The following is an 18,140-nucleotide window of genomic DNA, read 5'->3' as shown; positions in this document are numbered from 1 at the left end:
GATAGTCAGGGTGTACTGGAAAGGCTGACTGTGCTTAGAGTGGATAAGTCATTTGGTTTGTGTAATATTGCTTGTTCCTTTGGTATGTAAACTATTATATGACTCAAAGGACATTGCGTGAGGCAGCATTGCTTGGTAGGAAGCGTGGAGGAGGAAGGGCATCAGGAAAGACTGTCAGGAGTGGGGGTCAAGGTGGCAGGACTGTGGGGGTGCCAATGGGGCACTGCCACCTCATCAGACATCAAGAATGAGGGAAGGGGGCAGGATCTCATTGGCTGGACGGCCTTGCACTCAGGAAGAGGTAACCTCTCATGGGCCTTATTCACCCTGGCTTCGAGGCCTTCGTTGAGGAGGAGGTGAAGCAGCAGAGGGAGTGGGAGGAGCATGAACCGGCATGGACACCATCATCTAGGGGCACATAGAAGGGCCAGGCCCGGACATGGGAGACTGTTGAAGGATGCAGAGGAGAATGCCAGCTGCCTCCTGCGCACAGGAGGAGCTATGCTCCAGAGAGGGTCTACTGGCCGTGGCTCAATTACTTGCAGATATCCGAGTGGCAGAGTCTCCGAAGACTGCACCTCTCCAAGCAGGCTGTCAATGATCTATGTCCCATGATGCAGGATGAGCTGATAGTCAGCAGACACCCATGGGACTGGGTGGGCACCTGATGCCAGTGGCGCTAAAGGCCTGACCTTCTATGCTACCGGATTATTCTAGGGATCCACTGGGGATATGCGTGGAATATCCCAGTCTGTGGTGCATCACTGCATCTAGGACATCACCCTATGCCCTGTTCAGGAGGGCTGGAGACTATATGTGCATCCTCACTAATCCAAATAGTCACACTGAGAGGGTTATAGGATTTGGGGCCATTGCTGAATTCCCCCAGGTGCAGGATGTCATCGACTGCTGCCACAGACCAGCCAGCTGCCTTCATTAACAGGAAGGGCTTGCACTCCCTCAATGTGCACTGGTCTGCGACCACAGCAAACGGATCCTGCAGCTGTGTGCATGATTCCCGGGAAGCAGCCACTGACATCTACATACTTTGGCAGTCCCAAGTGCCAGAACTTTTCCATCCCCCCGCGTGCCTTCAGGGATGGATCCATGGAGATAAGGGCTACCCACTGAGAACATGGCTTCTGACACCTGTGAGGAACCCGTGCACAGATGCAGAGGAGAGGTACAACACCTGTCATGAGTCAACCTGAGTGACTATCAAGCAGGCCATTGGTCTACTCAAGATGAGATTCGGGTGCCGAGACCAATCCAGTGAAGTCCTTCACTATGTCCCGGGGAGGGTCTTATCGTGGTGGTTTGCTTAGCACTGCACAACCTGGTCCACAGAGGGGGGACGCATTGACCAGTGAGGATTTCGTGGAGTGCGATGCCTCCTCTGATGATGAGGATGCGGAGGAGGGTGCTGCCCAGGCAGTGCCAGATGAAGGGCCCCAGGCACAGCAGGAAAGGCGCATGAGATACACACAAGGGAGGCATGAGAAGCCTTTTTTCATTCACGTTTCCTTTGAGCCTTACCACCTTGTGGAACCACAACAATAAAGCCTTACCTTCAAGCAGCCCTGTTGCTGCCTCCTTCCTTCACACTGCAGTGCCCAGGTGCACTTAGCACAGTGGCAAAGCTGAAGCTTTGAGTGCTTGTGGCTTGCTCCCTTGCTACAAGCCCCTTAGGAGGAAGAGTTTAAATGAAGTCCAAAGGGCATCGATAACAGAAAGGAGACATGGTGAGTCAACGTCATTATTTTATTTTGCGTCACAGCAAACGCAATACTACAGATTTCAACTGCATCTTCACCCATGTTCTCCTAAGTGCAACTATGTGCTCTTCTTAAATTCTTCCCGGGTGCTCCTATGTGGTGCTCCCCTGCACTGTTAGCTGATGTGGAGGCAGGCTTCTGACCTTGCTGCCCCCTGGCTTGGGATGACCTTGGTGGTGGTCCTCTGACTGCCTGAGGCCTGGAGGGCCCTGGCACACGGAGGTCCTCCTGCAAAGTGCCAATCTCTATCGGCGGGGATGATGGAGGCCCTGGCATCACTGGCAGAGCGGCTTTGGAGCTACTGTCCACACCAGGAGCACCCTGAGAAGACCCCCAGAAGCAGCAGGCAGCCGCTCCTCCCCCATTATGAGGCACACTTGTACCTCCCTGCTGACCTGAGAGGGATGTGAACCTGGAAATTCCAGGTGCCTCATCTCCCTCTCACCTTAGCATCGCTGCATGGAGCTCATGGACAATGCAATGGAGTGCAGGTCTGCGCATATCTCTGGCAGTCACTGATTGGTCTGCTGAAAGTGGCTCTCCATAACAGTCACCAATCTCTCAAAAGAGGGAGCCCGATGCACAACCGGCAGAGAAAGTGCAGCATTCGAGGCCAGGATGGTCTCCTCCATCGTCCCCCCTTGTACAAGCATGGCCTCTGGCATCTCTGCCAGATGTTGCCTGACCTCTCGCTGCAGCAGCAGGATTTCCCATATTGCCACCGACACAGAGGCACGTCATCAGTCTGGACCTCCCTCAGTCCTCTGATTGCTAGTCGCCTCAGCTGTCACAGCCTCTGTTAGCTTCCCTGGTGCATCTATGCTGTGCTCACCAAGTTGTGTGCTCAAATCTAAACACGTGCAACTACCCACTGATGTGAGAGCACCTGCGCTGGTGGCAGGTGTGGGGGAGTGATGTAACGGTGGACTCTCTGAGGCTGTCTGCTCCTCCTCAGAGGCGGCCGACTGTCCCCCAGCCTCTTCAGCTCCTCTCTCTTGTCGTTCATCTTGACCTGCATGAGAAATCATAGACATTTAAGGATTAGGGTCTGCCCATCGTCACATTTCCACCATCCCAACTCTGCTTCTCCATTGATGCAGTGGGATCACATCTTCAGCATTGCTCTTTGGCACCCTTGTACCCCAGGAGATGCTCACTCACTCTCTTGGGTAGACACTCCTGCCTTGCCATCAGCTATGGAGCAGTCGCATTTTTGCCTGCAAGTTCCATGGCCTCCTCTTCCATTGGGGTGAGGACATGGAGATAACGCACCCCACTGTCAGTCTTGGCATGCTCCTTGCATTGTTGGTGTACTTCTCCTGCAGACACAATGTTGAACCAAGTTATTCTCTGAGCGGGGATAAGCCCCAGAGCTCTGATGATGACAGTCCAGTGGGCCATGATGGGAGATCACATACGCCTTCTGCATGTGGGCCCTCTTGAGGGACTGTGGTCTAGCAATGACTGACATGAGCCCCTCACTGAGATGCAGCCTAGCCACAGGTATCATGTCCTAATGACCTTTCCCAATGAATGTAACTGGATGGCAAGTTCCAACCGTTCCCTCTTGCTGAGCCATTTACAATGCCCAAAGGTTGCAAAGTATTTGGAGTTCTCATCTTAGCAGCCCGGATGAGCTTATTGACCTGCTTCCTGCACTGGATCCATGTCCAAGGGGTGACCCCACGGCTACATCCTCCGCAATCTCTGTCTGGTCTTGCTTGACCAGGCAGGCAGATCGCTTCTCCCATCCCTGGGGAAAAGGACCTCCCATCTTGCCTTTGCAGCCTGGAAGAGAACCTGCAGGGAAGCATCGCTAAACTGTGGGGCCATCCAGGGTCTTTCTTCAGCCATGGCCAGTACAGGCCTGCGATCAGCACCTTGCCTAGTATGTAGCAAAGGCAGCAGACAAGGTCCAAAGGCTGTGAAAGCAGCAGACAAGGTCCAAGTGGAACAGAGGACACTCAAATATTTTTGTTTCCCATCCGGGCAGGAGTGAATGCAGGGCTGGCGGCCCTTTAAATATGCCTCTAGCACATGCTGTTGCATGAGATGATGGTGCCATTGGCATCCCCTTCTCCAGCTCAGGCCCTTGGTTGGATGGGCCCCAAGACTCGCCTTGCTTAATTGGTCCGTTACCGCGTGATTGCGGTCGGCTGGCCACAGTTCACCTTTACAGCGACGGCACCCACTTCCGATGCTGCTACCAAGACCCGCAATGGTTGAGCAAAATTCAGCCCAAGACTCCCTATGACCGCCCTGTCCTCCCTTAAAACCTACCCTCTGTGACCGAACTTTTGGTCATCTGTCCTAGTATCACCTTATGTGGCTCAGTGTCAAACTTTGTTTGAATACGCTTCTGTGAAGCACTAGGGTTGTTTCACTGTGTTAAAGGCACTACATAAGTACAAGTTGTTGCTGTAGCTGTTGGAGCAATACAAGAAAGGGGATGGTGGATTGTAGGAAACTAAGAGATCTGTTTTATCCACGTGGGAATTATGAAAAGACCACAGTAATCGTGTATGCCATGCAGGCATACACAGATGGGTGTGTGTGTATAGGTATGTGTTGGAGGTGCGTCCATAACTGAGTAGGCATGCAATATTTGTGAATGTAGTAGGCTAAACAGGGCAAAAGACTTATTCTTGTTCCTAGGTTTCTTATGTTCTTGTCAGTGCATTTATCTTTTTATTACAATTGTTATTACAGCTTGACTGCATGAGGTAGAAGATGATATTGTCTAATTACATTAACTAATTCCATGTTGTACCCCTTTTTCCTTCATGCTATCTCATAACCTCCCTCATGTTCGTCCTTAACTTCTTTCCTTAGGCTAGTTACCCACCACCTTTGTATTCTCTACTGTCCTCCCTTAAGGTCTCCAAAGCCATTTCTTCAAAATAGTTCTGTCTAGTTTCCTGATGACATCTGCTTTCCATTCTATTTGCCACCTTAATCATCTGATGTCCTACAAAACCTCTTAGTCTCTGTAAAATGCTCCAACTTTTAAGAAACCCTCACGCAAAAGATATGTTGGTAGTGCTGGCATTGCAATAATCAAAAATGCCAGTAGATAGTTCTGTTTTACAGTGGGGACCACTTTGAAACTTGTAGAATACAAGTTATAGAACGCAAATTGAATGATCATTATTTTCAACTATGGATAATTATAAGTAGAGAATACTTTATGTGGGCTTATGTCCTCCAAGTAGACCAGCCTGATTCTTCACGACAGACTTGTCATAAATCACATTGCATACTTCTTAATAATGTGTTCTGTTTATGTCATACATTAATAGTTAATTGGACAAAGAATTAGGTAAAATTAATTAGGTAAAGAGGTTAAAAAGATAGGTTTAATGGAGCACTAGATTCCTCTGTGGTTTGATTTTAGTGCAGCTGGAGGCAGTGTCAGTATTAATTACGCTATTGTTTTGTGATGCGAATTTAGTTTAATTATACTGAGATTAATTAATTAATCGATTAGAATGTGGTGTCTTTTCTTCCCCATGAATTATGCAAAATATATATCATGACGTATGGTATAGACAGGGAATGGCCCTGACATACTAGCATACATTCTCATATCTTTATGTACTTCTAACCATGATCAGAGCAAACAATTATGAAACAATTCTCCTAAAAACTGTGGCCTTCGGTTACATATGTCAATATGTACACCTCATGCAGGGATAGAAATGATTCAGTGGGAACCCTATGATGGTTAGAAAAATATTTTGTCATGTCTTTATCCTAGATAAAAACAGAGGGGATGGAGATAGCTGCAGATGGGCCTTCAGGAGTTCCCAGGCCTTTCACTCCTTTGATGTTCTCTGGAGTAAGTATCATTATGCCTTTCTCTCTCTTGTGTTAATGAAGCTGGGAAATGGGCCATCATCAGATTGTATTATCTTGTGCTTTCTACTCTGGTGGTTAAGATAATGCATTGTGTGAATACCAGCACACAAATAAAGCAAATGTAGCCCCTTGTTTATGCTGAAATGAAGAATGTTAAATTACATATTCTGTTATTAGTGCATTGACATATAATCTGAAAAGAATTGAAGTGTAGGAGATCGCCCAATATAAAATATGATTGCAGATGTTCATTCTTTCACTCAGAAGTAAATCCTTTTTGGTATCAAATTTCAAATCACACTTCAGATTCTTGGAAATGTGATCACATTTGCCTGATGATAGCCTCTTGGGGAAAACAGGATTATATATTAATGACAACTTACCATCTCACTCTTTCTGGTTTGGTAGAAGTATGTGTGCTACTAAGTTAACACGAGGAAGCCCAAGAGCTCCAGATCCTGGGCCTATTTCATGGCTGGGGCTGAGGATGATAATTTGCATCGCTAGCATTTTGCAAAAAGTGAAGTGCCTTCAAAGTATTGTAGAAAGTTTATCCATATACTACATAGCTTCCCATTACTAATCTATACTCCATTTGAACCCGGGGAATGAATTATGTTGAAACCAAATGTTAAATGAATGAAATAGTCTTCCTTAATTCATATTGGTATAGTGAAGCATTGTGTCGTAAATAGGCTTTGTTCCTTCTTTGAGTACGGGTAAGCAGGTGCAAGCAATTATACCAGGGAAGACATTGCCAATTTGTAAGATTGACCATGATTTTGCTGTAAGAATAACAGTAAGGCTATCAGCGCTCGAAGTTATTATAGTGTAAATTTGGCAGTAACTTCCGGCATTCGCACATGCACAGTTAATTGCAGAAATCAGGAAATTGCTGTCCGAGTTTCCCTGCTCCTTCACAAGCTTCAATACATTGGTACCTCGCAAAGAGATTAGGCTTAAAGCACATGAAGGCTGTGAAGTTGCGATATTTAGCCACTAAATACACCAGAGAAAGTTAGGGCTTGTTCATTCAGGTGTAAGTGAATTTCTAACTGCATTGTAAGCCTTAATTACTGTTAAACAACCTCTCCAGAACTGAAAATGTACTTTTACAAGTGTGGAATATAATTCCTTCATAAATTGCTATTGTTGGAAATTTTTAAAAAAGCAAAAAATTAAAAAGGAATTCTTAAATGTTCTTTCTGTCTCCTTTATCTCTCTCTCTCTCTCTCTCTCTCTTTCCCTCTCCTAATTTTGCTTTCTATACATGATTTTGCCTTGAATTAAATATCCTAACTTATACTTCCTGATCTAGACTCTGCCGGCTAAATATTATGGGCCCCTCAGGATGGGAACAGAGGTGGGGGGGCCATAAAATTTCATCAGAAGGCAGGAGGCAGTGTGCCCGTCACCTTCTCAATACCGTCCAATTTAGCCTAGAGCCATTTAAGAGCCTCCCCCCCCTGCCTCCAACTCAATTTAATAGAAGGCAAAGCAGCCTGATGCAGCGGAGCGACACCACCAGGTAAAACCTGGTGGCCTCCTAATGGAGTTGGGTAGCTTCTCTCCTTTGGGGGAAATCCAGGACCACTGGAGGGCACCCCCCAGCGGTGATCGTCAGCCCCGCCCCCCAGGTATACCCCACCCCACCTTCACTAAATAACTCACATATCCTCTAGCTGTTGTCAGTAGATATCCATTATTTTGTTACTGTGCGCAAATGCCTTATTAATGGAATCATTGCATCATAGTGCTGAATCATTTAATACGAGCAGCAGTACCATCATTAACAGTATTGTGTCACATGCAGATCTAACAGTGAGTGGGTGATAGTTGCATTCGTTGTCAAGAGGCTGTGCAATTCCCCAACAGGTTCAAACTATAAAATGACTATGTCACACACAAGTGACCACTTCCATTGAAAGTGACAGCGTCCCTGTCATGAAGACCCCCACCTGCCAAGAATGAGGCATATTAATCGTGTCACATCAACATTGATTTTAAACTGTTTCTGGAGTGATGAAATGACTTGCTTGAAGATCACCAGACACTGGGCTGGAAGGATATTTGCATACTAAGAGACGCTGCTTGTGGAGACAAAGGACTATTCCCTGCTCCAATTAACCCAAATGGATTTTGATCAGACATTGAAGGTGTAAGGAAGTGTATTCCAAGGCCTGCTAAAATAATACAATCCGCAAACGCAGAAGTAGTTAAGCCAGTTAGTCACATGACCGACCTGCTGGGTTTTTATTTGTGCCACACAGAAAAGAATACAGAAGGCAGTTTTTCAATTGAAGCTAGAGCAAGCAGGCCTCTCTCCTGGCTCTCTCTTGCTTTCTCCTAAGCTACCGGACCCACGGAAGACACATACACCTCAAGAGAGAAAAGACTCCGACATCGAAACAAGTTGAAGCGCGAACTGGGCCCCAAAGAATAGTAGGACTTACTGGCAACCAAAGACTTCACAGTGAACTCATAGGATAGTAAATAATTAACAGATATTGCCTCAAACTTTTCCCCTTTGTTCTTTCTACTTTTTCTTTCTCTATCTGCTTGTGTGTTTATTGCGTATGCATGCTAGCATGGTCGCGTCACATATTCGTAGTTGTTTAAGATTAATAAACTTCTACTTTGCTTGTTTAAATCTAAGGAAACCTGTCTGATTTCTTTGCCTTACAATTGGAGTAGTGAACAAGGATTCACTGAGGGGGAGCTAAAAACAAGGTGTTTCTAAAATGAAACTCTGTTACAGTTAAACCAGGCAAAGACTGAGAGGAAAACCCTAGACCTTTCTCACCTGGTCATAACAGTCCCCAATGGCAGGCAGTTAATTGCCTTCCTGCTGTCAAATAGCTTTGGGAGTCTGATGGACAGCTGAGGCGGGGGTTGGTTCTTATAAGCTCAAAAATGGCGGTCCTCCCATGCGGACCGCACGTTACGAGGTGGCTGCAATACTTAGCGCGGAGGCTCATTTAAATAACCGGGGTGGACAGAATAGGCATAAGTGGGTCATTTTCTGGTTGGTAAGATGTAACAAGTGGTGTGCCACAGGGATCTGTGCTGGGGCCGCAACTTTTTACAATTTATATAAATGACTTAGATGAAGGGACCGAAGGTATGGTTGCTAAATTTGCTGATGACACAAAGCTAAGTAGGAAAGTAAGTTGTGAAGAGGCCATAGGAGGCTACATAGAATATCATTTATCGCGAGGGGAATTGAATACAAAATTAGGGAGACCATGCTTCAGCTATACAGAGCATGGGTGAGACCACATCTGGAGTCTTGTGAACAGTACTGGACTCCTTATTTAAGGAAGGATGTAAATGCGTTGGAGGCAGTGTAGAGAAGGTTTACTAGATTAATTCCTGGAATGGGCGGGCTGTTTTATGAGGAAAGGTTGGACAGGCTAGGCTTGTATCTGCTGAAATTTAGAAGTGTAAGAGGCTACTTGATTGGAACATATAAGATCCTGAGGGGTCTTGACAGGGTGGATGTGGAAAGGATGTTTCCCCTTGTGGGAGAATCTAGAACTCGGGGTCACTTTTTAAAAATAAGGGTTCGCCCATTTAAGACAGATATCTGTCAGTTCTGAAGAAGGGTCACTAACCTGAAACATTAACACTCCTTCTCTCTCCACAGATGCTGCCAGACCAGCTGAGTTTTACCAGAATTTTCTGTTTTTATATTAGAGATCAGGATGTTGCCTGGGTTGGAGCATTTCAGCTATGAAGAAAGACTAGATACGCTAAGGTTGTTTTCCTTAGAGCAGAGAAGGCTGAGAGGGGACCTGAATGAGGTAGACAAAATTATGAGGGACGTAGATAGGAAAAGAGTTTTAGCCTTCGTGGCAGTGTCAATAACCAGGGGGCACAGATTTAAGGTAAGGGGCAGGAGGTTTAGAGGGGATTTGAGGCAAAGTTTTTTCACCCAGAGGGTGGTTGGAATCTGGAACACACTGCCTGAAGGGGTGGTAGAGGCAGGAACCCTCACAACATTTAAGATGTATTTAGATGAGCACTTGAAATGCCATAGCATTCAAGGCTATGGGCCAAGTGCTGGAAAATGGGATTAGAATATATAGGTGCTTGATGTCCGGCACAGACATGATGGGCCAAAGGGCCTGTTTCTGTGCTGTATAACTCTATGACTCAATGAGATGAGGAGAAATTTTTTCTCTCAGAGGATCATGAGTCTTTGGAATTCTCTTCCTCAAAAGGCGGTGGAAGCAGAGTCTTTGAATATTTTTAAGGCAGAGGTAGCTAGATTCTTGATAAGCATGGGGGTGGAAGGTTATCGGGGGCAGATGAAAACGTGGAGTAATCAGTTCAGCTATGAGCTTATTGAATGGTGGAGCTGGCTCGAAGGGCCAAGTGGCCTACTCTTGCTCTTAATTCATATGTTTGCATGTTCGTATGACCCCTGACGTCGGGGTGGGTGGGCTGTAAAATCCAGCCCGGGGTCTCCCCCCCACACCTTCCAGCCCACTGCCCTGTTGTCACAACAAAATTCAGTCCTGCGTGTCTCCGTAATGATTCTACAATCTGATGGCTGAAACAACATTCCATTGTTTGCCCTGCTCACACAGGTCCCAGATAACTTGTAGTGTGTTCTACCCTGAAATGAATTTCTAATTAGTGCTAAGACTACTAATTACTGCTGCTCAAAAGCCCATGAAAAGTCTGCTGGCAGCTGTGAGTTTAATGAAGAATAAGCACTGGTTGCTCACCACTGTCAGCAATATCCATCATATTTTAAACTGACCACCATAGTGACCACTAGCATGCACCTAAATTACTATGTGTAAAACCTCATTATTTTAATATCATATACATTAACAGCGAGATCAGTAGACTCAATGTGGACATTGAAACACTTCAGGAGACACGCCTCCCTGCGAGCGGATCTCTAAGACAGCAAGTCTAAACCTTCTTCTGGCAGGGTAGGGATCCTGAAGAACCAAGACAGCATGGAGTGGGCTTCGCCATCAGAAACTCTTTGCTCAGCATGATAGAGCCACCTTCAAATGGCTCGGAACGCAGACTGTCCATCCGACTGCTCACCACCTCTGGTCCAGTACACCTACTCAGCATCTCTGCTCCAACACTCTGCTCCCCACCTGAATCTAAAGACCAGTTCTACGAGGAACTCCATAATATCATTAGTAGCATCCCCAATACCGAACATCTGTTCCTGCGGGGGGACTTTAATGCCAGGGTTGGGGCCGACCATGACTCATGGCCCTCCTGCCTTGGGCGCTATGGCATTGGTAGGATGAATGAGAATGGACAGAGACTGCTTGAGTTGTGTACCTATCATAACCTCTGCATCACCAACTCGTTCTTTCATACTAAACCCTGTCACCAGATTTCTTGGAGGCACCCAAGATCACTTCGTTGGCACTAGCTGGACCTCATCATCACAAGGCGAGCCTCTTTAAACAGCGTTCAAATCACACACAGCTTCCACAGTGCGGACTGCGACACCGACCACTCCCTGGTGTGCAGCAAGCTTAGACTCAAACCAAAGAAGCTGCATCACTCCAAGCAGAAGGGCCGCCCGCGCATCACACTAGCAGAATTTCTTATCCACAGCTGTTACATAAGTTTCTAAATTCACTTGAAAAAGCCCTTCAAAACACTCCGACAGGGAATGCAGAGACCAAGTGGGCCCACATCAGAGATGCCATCTATGACTCAGCTACGACCACCTATGGCAAACGTGTGAAGCAGAATGCAGACTGGTTTCAATCTTACTTTGAAGAGCTGGAACCTGTCATAGCCACTAAGCGCACTGCACTGCTGAACAACAAGAAAGCCCCCAGCGAGTTAACATCCGTAGCACTTAAAGCAGCCAGAAGCACTGCACAAAGAACAGCCAGGCACTGCGCAAATGACTATTGGCAACACTTATGCAGTCATATTCAGCTGGCCTCAGACACCGGAAACATCAGAGGAATGTATGATGGCATTAAGAGAGCTTTTGGGCAAACAATTAAGAAGATCGCCCCCCTCAAATCTAAATCAGGGGACACAATCACTGACCAACGCAAGCAAATGGACCACTGGGTGGAGCACTACCTAGAACTGTACTCCAGGCAAAATGTTGTCACTGAGACCACACTCAATGCAGCCCAGTCTCGACCAGTCATGGATGTGCTGGACATATAGCCAACAAAATCGGAACTCAGTGATGCCATTGATTCTCTAGCCAGCGGAAAAGCCCCTGGGAAGGATGGCATTACCCCTGAAATAAACAAGAGTGCCAAGCCTGCTATACTTTCAGCATGCTACGAACTGCTTTGCCTGTGCTAGGACGAAGGAGCAGTACCACAGGACATGCGCGATGCCAATATCACCACCCTCTATAAGAACAAGAGTGACCACGGTGACTGCAACAACTACCGTGGAATCTCCCTGCTCAGCATAGTGGGGAAAGTCTTCGCTCGAGTTGCTTTAAACAGGCTCCAGAAGCTGGCTGAGCGTGTCTATCCTGAGGCACAGTGTGGCTTTCGAGCAGAGAGATCGACCATTAACATGCTGTTCGCCCTTCGCCAGCTACAGGAGAAATGCCGCGAACAACAGATGCCCCTCTACGTTGCTTTCATTGATCTCACCAAAGCCTTTGACTTCGTCAGCAGACGTGGTCTCTTCAGACTACTAGAAAAGATCAGATGTCCACCAAAACTACTAAGTATCATCACCTCATTCCATGACAATATGAAAGGCACAATTCAGCATAGCGGTGCCTCATCAGACCCCTTTCCTATTCTGAGTGGTGTGAAACAGGGCTGTGTTCTCGCACCTACACTGTTTGGGATCTTCTTCTCCCTGCTGCTCTCACATGCGTTCAAGTCTTCAGAAGAAGGAATTTTCCTCCACACGAGATCGGGTGGCAGGTTGTTCAACCTTGCCCGTCTAAGAGCGAAGACCAAAGTACGGAAAGTCCTCATCAGGGAACTCCTCTTTGCTGACGATGCTGCATTAACATCTAACATTGAAGATTGTCTGCAGAGACTCATCGATAGGATTGCGGCTGCCTGCAACGAATTTGGCCTAACCATCAGCCTCAAGAAAACGAACATCATGGGACAGGACTCAGAAATGCTCCATCCATCAATATCGGCAACCACACTCTGGAAGTGGTTCAAGAGTTCACCTACCTAGGCTCAACTATCACCAGTAACCTGTCTCTCGATGCAGAAATCAACAAGCGCGTGGGAAAGGCTTCCACTGCTATGTCCAGACTGGCCAAGAGGGTGTGGAAAAATGGCTCACTGACACGGAATACAAAAGTCCGAGTGTCTCAAGCCTGTGTCCTCAGTACCTTGCTCTACGGCAGTGAGGCCTGGACAACGTATGTCAGCCAAGATCAACATCTCAATTCATTCCATCTTCACTGCCTCCGGAGAATCCTTGGCATCAGGTGGCAGGACCGTATCTCCAATGCAGAAGTCCTCAAGGCGGCCAACATCGCCAGCATATACACCCTACTGAGCCAGCGGTGCTTGAGATGGCTTGGCTATGTGAGCTGCATGGAAGATAGCAGGATCCCAAGGACACATTGTACAGCGAGCCCGTCACTGGTATCAGACCCACCGGCCGTCCATGTCTCTGCTTTAAAGACGTCTGCAAACGCGACAAGAAGTCCTGTGACATTGATCACAAGTCGTGGGAGTCAGTTGCTAATGATCACCAGAGCTGGCGGGCAGCCATAAAGGCAGGGCTAAAGTGTGGCGAGTCGAAGAGACTTAGCAGTTGGCAGGAAAAAAGACAGAAATGCAAGGGGAGAGCCAAGTGTGTAACAGCCCCGACAACCAATTTTATCTGCAGCACCTGTGGAAGAGTCTGTCACTCTAGAATTGGCCTTTCTCGCCACTCCAGGCACTGCTTCACAAACCACTGACCACCTCCAGGCGGTTACCCATTGTCCCCGGAGACAAGGAGGCCAAAGAAGAAGAAAGAATGGCTTTTTTCCTGGCCACACGTAAAAATTTCCCTGGACTCATGTCTTTTGTTTCTTTACTTTAAGATATGAAATGTTCATATAAAATAATTATCATGAAACACTGAATATAAAACAATCTTGTAATTAGTTCCATATATGCAGTACCTCTCCCTTTGAATGCTGTGGCTCTATGCACCAATCATGGTGATAACTGATTTTGCTATATTTCAATAATCATCTTATTCTCACTCAATGGAAGTGGTCACTTGTGTGCGACATTGTCATTGTCATGCAGGCCCCCAACTGCCAAGAATGAGGCACAGTAATTTCGCCACCTGAACATTGATTTTTAAACTGTTACTGGAGTAAAGATAGAACTTACTTTTAAAAAAAAACACCAGACCTTTGACTGGAAAGACAATTGCATATTTACAGACAGTGCTTGAAAGGAACAAAAGACTATGCCCTGACGCATTCAATCCACAATGGACTTTTCATTACCAGAAGTTGAAGTTGGAGGAGCTTGCATTCCAGGTTGGCTGCTAAGATGGCTGAATACACAAACGGATGTGGTCACACCCACTAGTCACATGACTAACCTGCTGGGCAACCTGACATTTTTGAATTTGAACCTGCCACAGAGTTTTGAACTGGCATAAAGCTCCGAGCTCCTGGGTTGACAACATTTCTCTCCTGTTTGCTCTCATCTCTTTCTCAACAGCTTTGGAATCCATTGAAGACATATGAACCCCAAGAGAGAAAACCCTCCTACAGTGAACAAGGTTTAAGAAGAATACTGGACCCCAACAAAAAGCAAGATCTACCTACAAGCAAGGACTACAGCAAGCTCAAAGCACATTAACAAAAAACCCTCTTCAGAGATTGCCTCAAACCTCTCCGCTATTTTTCTTCTGCTCTTTTCTGTCTCTGTTTGCATATGTGTATCGCATAAGCATGCTAGCCTGGGGTGCGACATGTATCCGTAGGCGTTAACCGAATTAGAGTTGAAATTTTAATTAATTTTTACTTTTCTTCGTTAGACCTAAGAAAGCCTGTTTGTGCTCATTTCTTTGCCTTATAATTGGAAAGCACTGAGAAACGATTCACCAAGGGGGAGCTCAAAACACAGTGTGTTCAAAAACAAAACCCTGTTATAGTAAGACCAGGTGAAGGCTGAAAGGAAACCCCCAGACACCTTTCTCACCTGGTCGTAACAGTCATTTTATAGTTTTGCACAGCCCCTTGACAACGAATGTAACTATTACCCACTCACTGTTAGATCTGCATGTGACACAATACTGTTAATGATCGTACTGCTGCTCGTATTAAATGATTCAGCACTATGATGCAATGATTCCACTAATAAGGCATTTGCGCACAGTAACAGAAAATAATGGACATCTACTGGCAATAGCTATAGGATAGGTGAGTTATTTTTCTTATTTTTCTTGTGTCCTTTGGGTATAACAGTGTAATTACTACTGACAAATATTCTAAATAAAAATATTATTTGAGCAATAATGAGCTTCCCCACCAGGCACTCAGCTGAAAACTTCAGCAAACTTAAACATAAATATAGCAGATAGCTAAATTTGGATTCCATGGGGAATTAACTTCTGGTTAAAGAACAAATTTGTTCTCACCATTCCTTCTGACAGTAGCTGCTTGGGGCAGTTACAGCATTGTCCATAAACAACAAGTTATGCCATGTCTTCCCCATCCTTGTCAGCATGTGACATTGTCTCCAAGTGATTGCTTCAAGTGAGGAATGCATTGAGATACCAAGAAGTCAGGATATGTCAAAAAATACCTCCAAAAATAGGAGCACGAAAGTTACTTTCAAAAAGTTTTCTAATATTTTTAAAATCAGAGATTGGATTATTAAGGGTTCACTGGTATCCAAAGTTCCTTATATAATGTTAGGATTATCAAAGACTTACAGAGGTGGCACATTAAATGAATGCAGCAGAATAGAATGATATGTTAAGACTGAAATTGCTACAGACATGCAAATTTGATTTTGTACTTACCAAGACAAAAGCCAAACTTAGATTGGTTTGGGTTTAAATTATTCCAAATAGCTTATCAATCAAACTACCAAAAAGATAACGAAATGCTAATATAGGCTTTGTATTAATTCACATTTATGCATAGCTCTCAAAATCAAGCAACTTTTAAGAGTGAAATTCAGAATCAAGAGGAGTGAGACTGATTGCAAGGATACTTAAACATATCAGTCAAGAAATTACAGCTGTCGATATCAACATTTCAATGCTTAACGTATTTGTCTGACATTCCTTTGTCCTCTATTTTCATGCAAGTGTCATCCTATATATATATATATATATATATATACTACATTGGTTAATGCCTCTACTAAAACAACAAAAAAGGAGTATCATAATATATATTAAGTGCTCATACATTAATATCACTAACTATTTCTAGGCTTTTTTGTATCTACTTTTTAAGTATGAAAACATCAAAATCAAACAAATTGAGTTAACTAAGTGAGATTTGCAGGCCTGATTATAATGTGTATAACTTGTTATATATAATTGAAACAATCTGACTTTTTAGGTTTGAATTTGGTGCTCTCTGCAGTTATACATAGTGATGGAGATTCAAGTGCTCTTGCAATCATTTGGAAATATAGTTTCCTTTCCATATAGAATTAGCTGTAGATCCCTTTCAAAAAATAATTGTACAAACATCACACAAAAAAAACATTCCAAGAGTAATTTGGAACCAAAGATCTAGTAAAACTGAAGGACTTATAAGAATTAGTAAAGAAATAGGACTGGAGAAATCAATGGAATTAAAAGCTGACAAATCCTCTGAGCCAGATGGCTTGCACCCTATGGGTGGTATTTTATGTAGGAGATGAGGGTCTCGGTGACCGGATGAAGAGTCGGCGAGAGCCTCGCATCGCCTCTTTTCGGGATGGCCCGTTGCATTTTGTGCCAATCAGACACTTAACTGGGCAGCAGCGGGCCTTCCCCAGCATTAAGGACCCTGGCAACTGAAGTCCTGCTCGCCTGAGAGCTGCCAGCCAATCAGAGGCCAGCAGTTCTTTTACTCAGTAGCTGCTGCCAGCAATGCACCTACCCGAGGCCCAGCATCATTGATGGATCCAGGCCACAAGTGAGTCATGTTGGGAGGAGTTTCATGTGGTGGGCGTTGCAGGGGAGGGATGTTTAGGGGGTGGCAGCAAAGGCAGGGCACTGGCTCTCAGCAGGCCCCCCACTTCCCGATGCCGAATCCCTCAACCAGGCACTAAGTGCCTTTGAATGAGGGACCCCAACCATCCTACCACCCGGCCACCAGGATCCGGCAAGCAACCCGCAGGGGTTTGCTCACTGTGCTTCCCGTGTGGCAACAGGCCCGCCCGCTGCTGGACTAATACTGGCAGAGGCGGGGTGAGGCCCTTAATTGGGAATTAATTGCTCACTTAAGGGCATTAATTGGCAGCAGGGCGAGAAGGTCATCAATGGGCCTTCCCACAATGTACTTAATTAGAATGTCCCCACCCACCACCATCCCGTCAGATTAAATGCTCTCCCCACCTTCAAACTCACCACAGAGGAAAGCATAAAATCCAGCCCTATGGTTTTAAAAGATGTGACTATAGAAATTGTGGATGCATTAGTTTTGATCTTCCAGAACTTTCTAGATTCTAGAATGGTCCCTGTGGACTGGAACCCTGCTATTCAAGAAAGGAAGAAGAGAGAAAACAGGCAACTATAAGCCAGTTAGCCTGACTCAGTATCGGGAAAGGGCTATAATCTATTATTAGGGATGTGATAACAGGAATGTTACAGTTAAGTGGAAAGGTGTGTGGGTGGTTCCCTCTGTTCACTCCCAACTGACTGCAATTGTGTTTTGTTAAAAATAGTGAGTTGGTCCCTGGGTATTTTTAGGGGCAAATAAATAGACAGATGATAGGTTTTCTCATAAAAAAGATAACTATTTATTTTTACACAATTCCTGAAATAGTTGCAACCTCACCCATGCACACATTCACTCACACATTCATACGTAAGAATAGATAGTAGAGAGAAAAAGGGTAAGTAGTTTAAAGTTCACAGTGAGTTAGATGTTCATGGTTTATGGTAAACCTGTTGAACTTTCTCAGGAGGACAGTCTCTTTTAAAGGTGCAAGCCTGGGTGTCTGTAATGTTGAACTTGTTGAGGTGTTGTAGATTTACTGGCGGTTAAAAATTCAGACAGGATGTTGTGGCCACTTTAAGTTCTCTGCTGCAGTAAGTTGAAGTGTAAAATTAGCAGCAGGGCTTCTTCCTTCCTTGGCTGCATCTCTTTCATAGCCCCTGGCTGGACTGCTTTATGAAGGGTAAGTAGTTCTCTTTCTATCTCTCTTCAGAGGGCTCCCTTTTAAGATATCTTTAGGAGATGCATGGCTCCCTCCCCTGTTGTTACCACACGATGAGCCAGGATATGATAACCATGGCTATCGATTAATGCTTGAACAGGTACTATTCTGATATGATGTTGCTACTTCACACCCATTCATCTTGGTTTTGGGTGTCAGTCAAACT

This window comes from Heterodontus francisci, chromosome 2, assembly GCF_036365525.1.
Source record: "Heterodontus francisci isolate sHetFra1 chromosome 2, sHetFra1.hap1, whole genome shotgun sequence".
Classification (NCBI taxonomy): Eukaryota; Metazoa; Chordata; class Chondrichthyes; order Heterodontiformes; family Heterodontidae; genus Heterodontus; species Heterodontus francisci.
The sequence above is the reverse complement of the archived record's forward strand: the minus strand, read 5'-3'. Positions refer to the sequence as shown.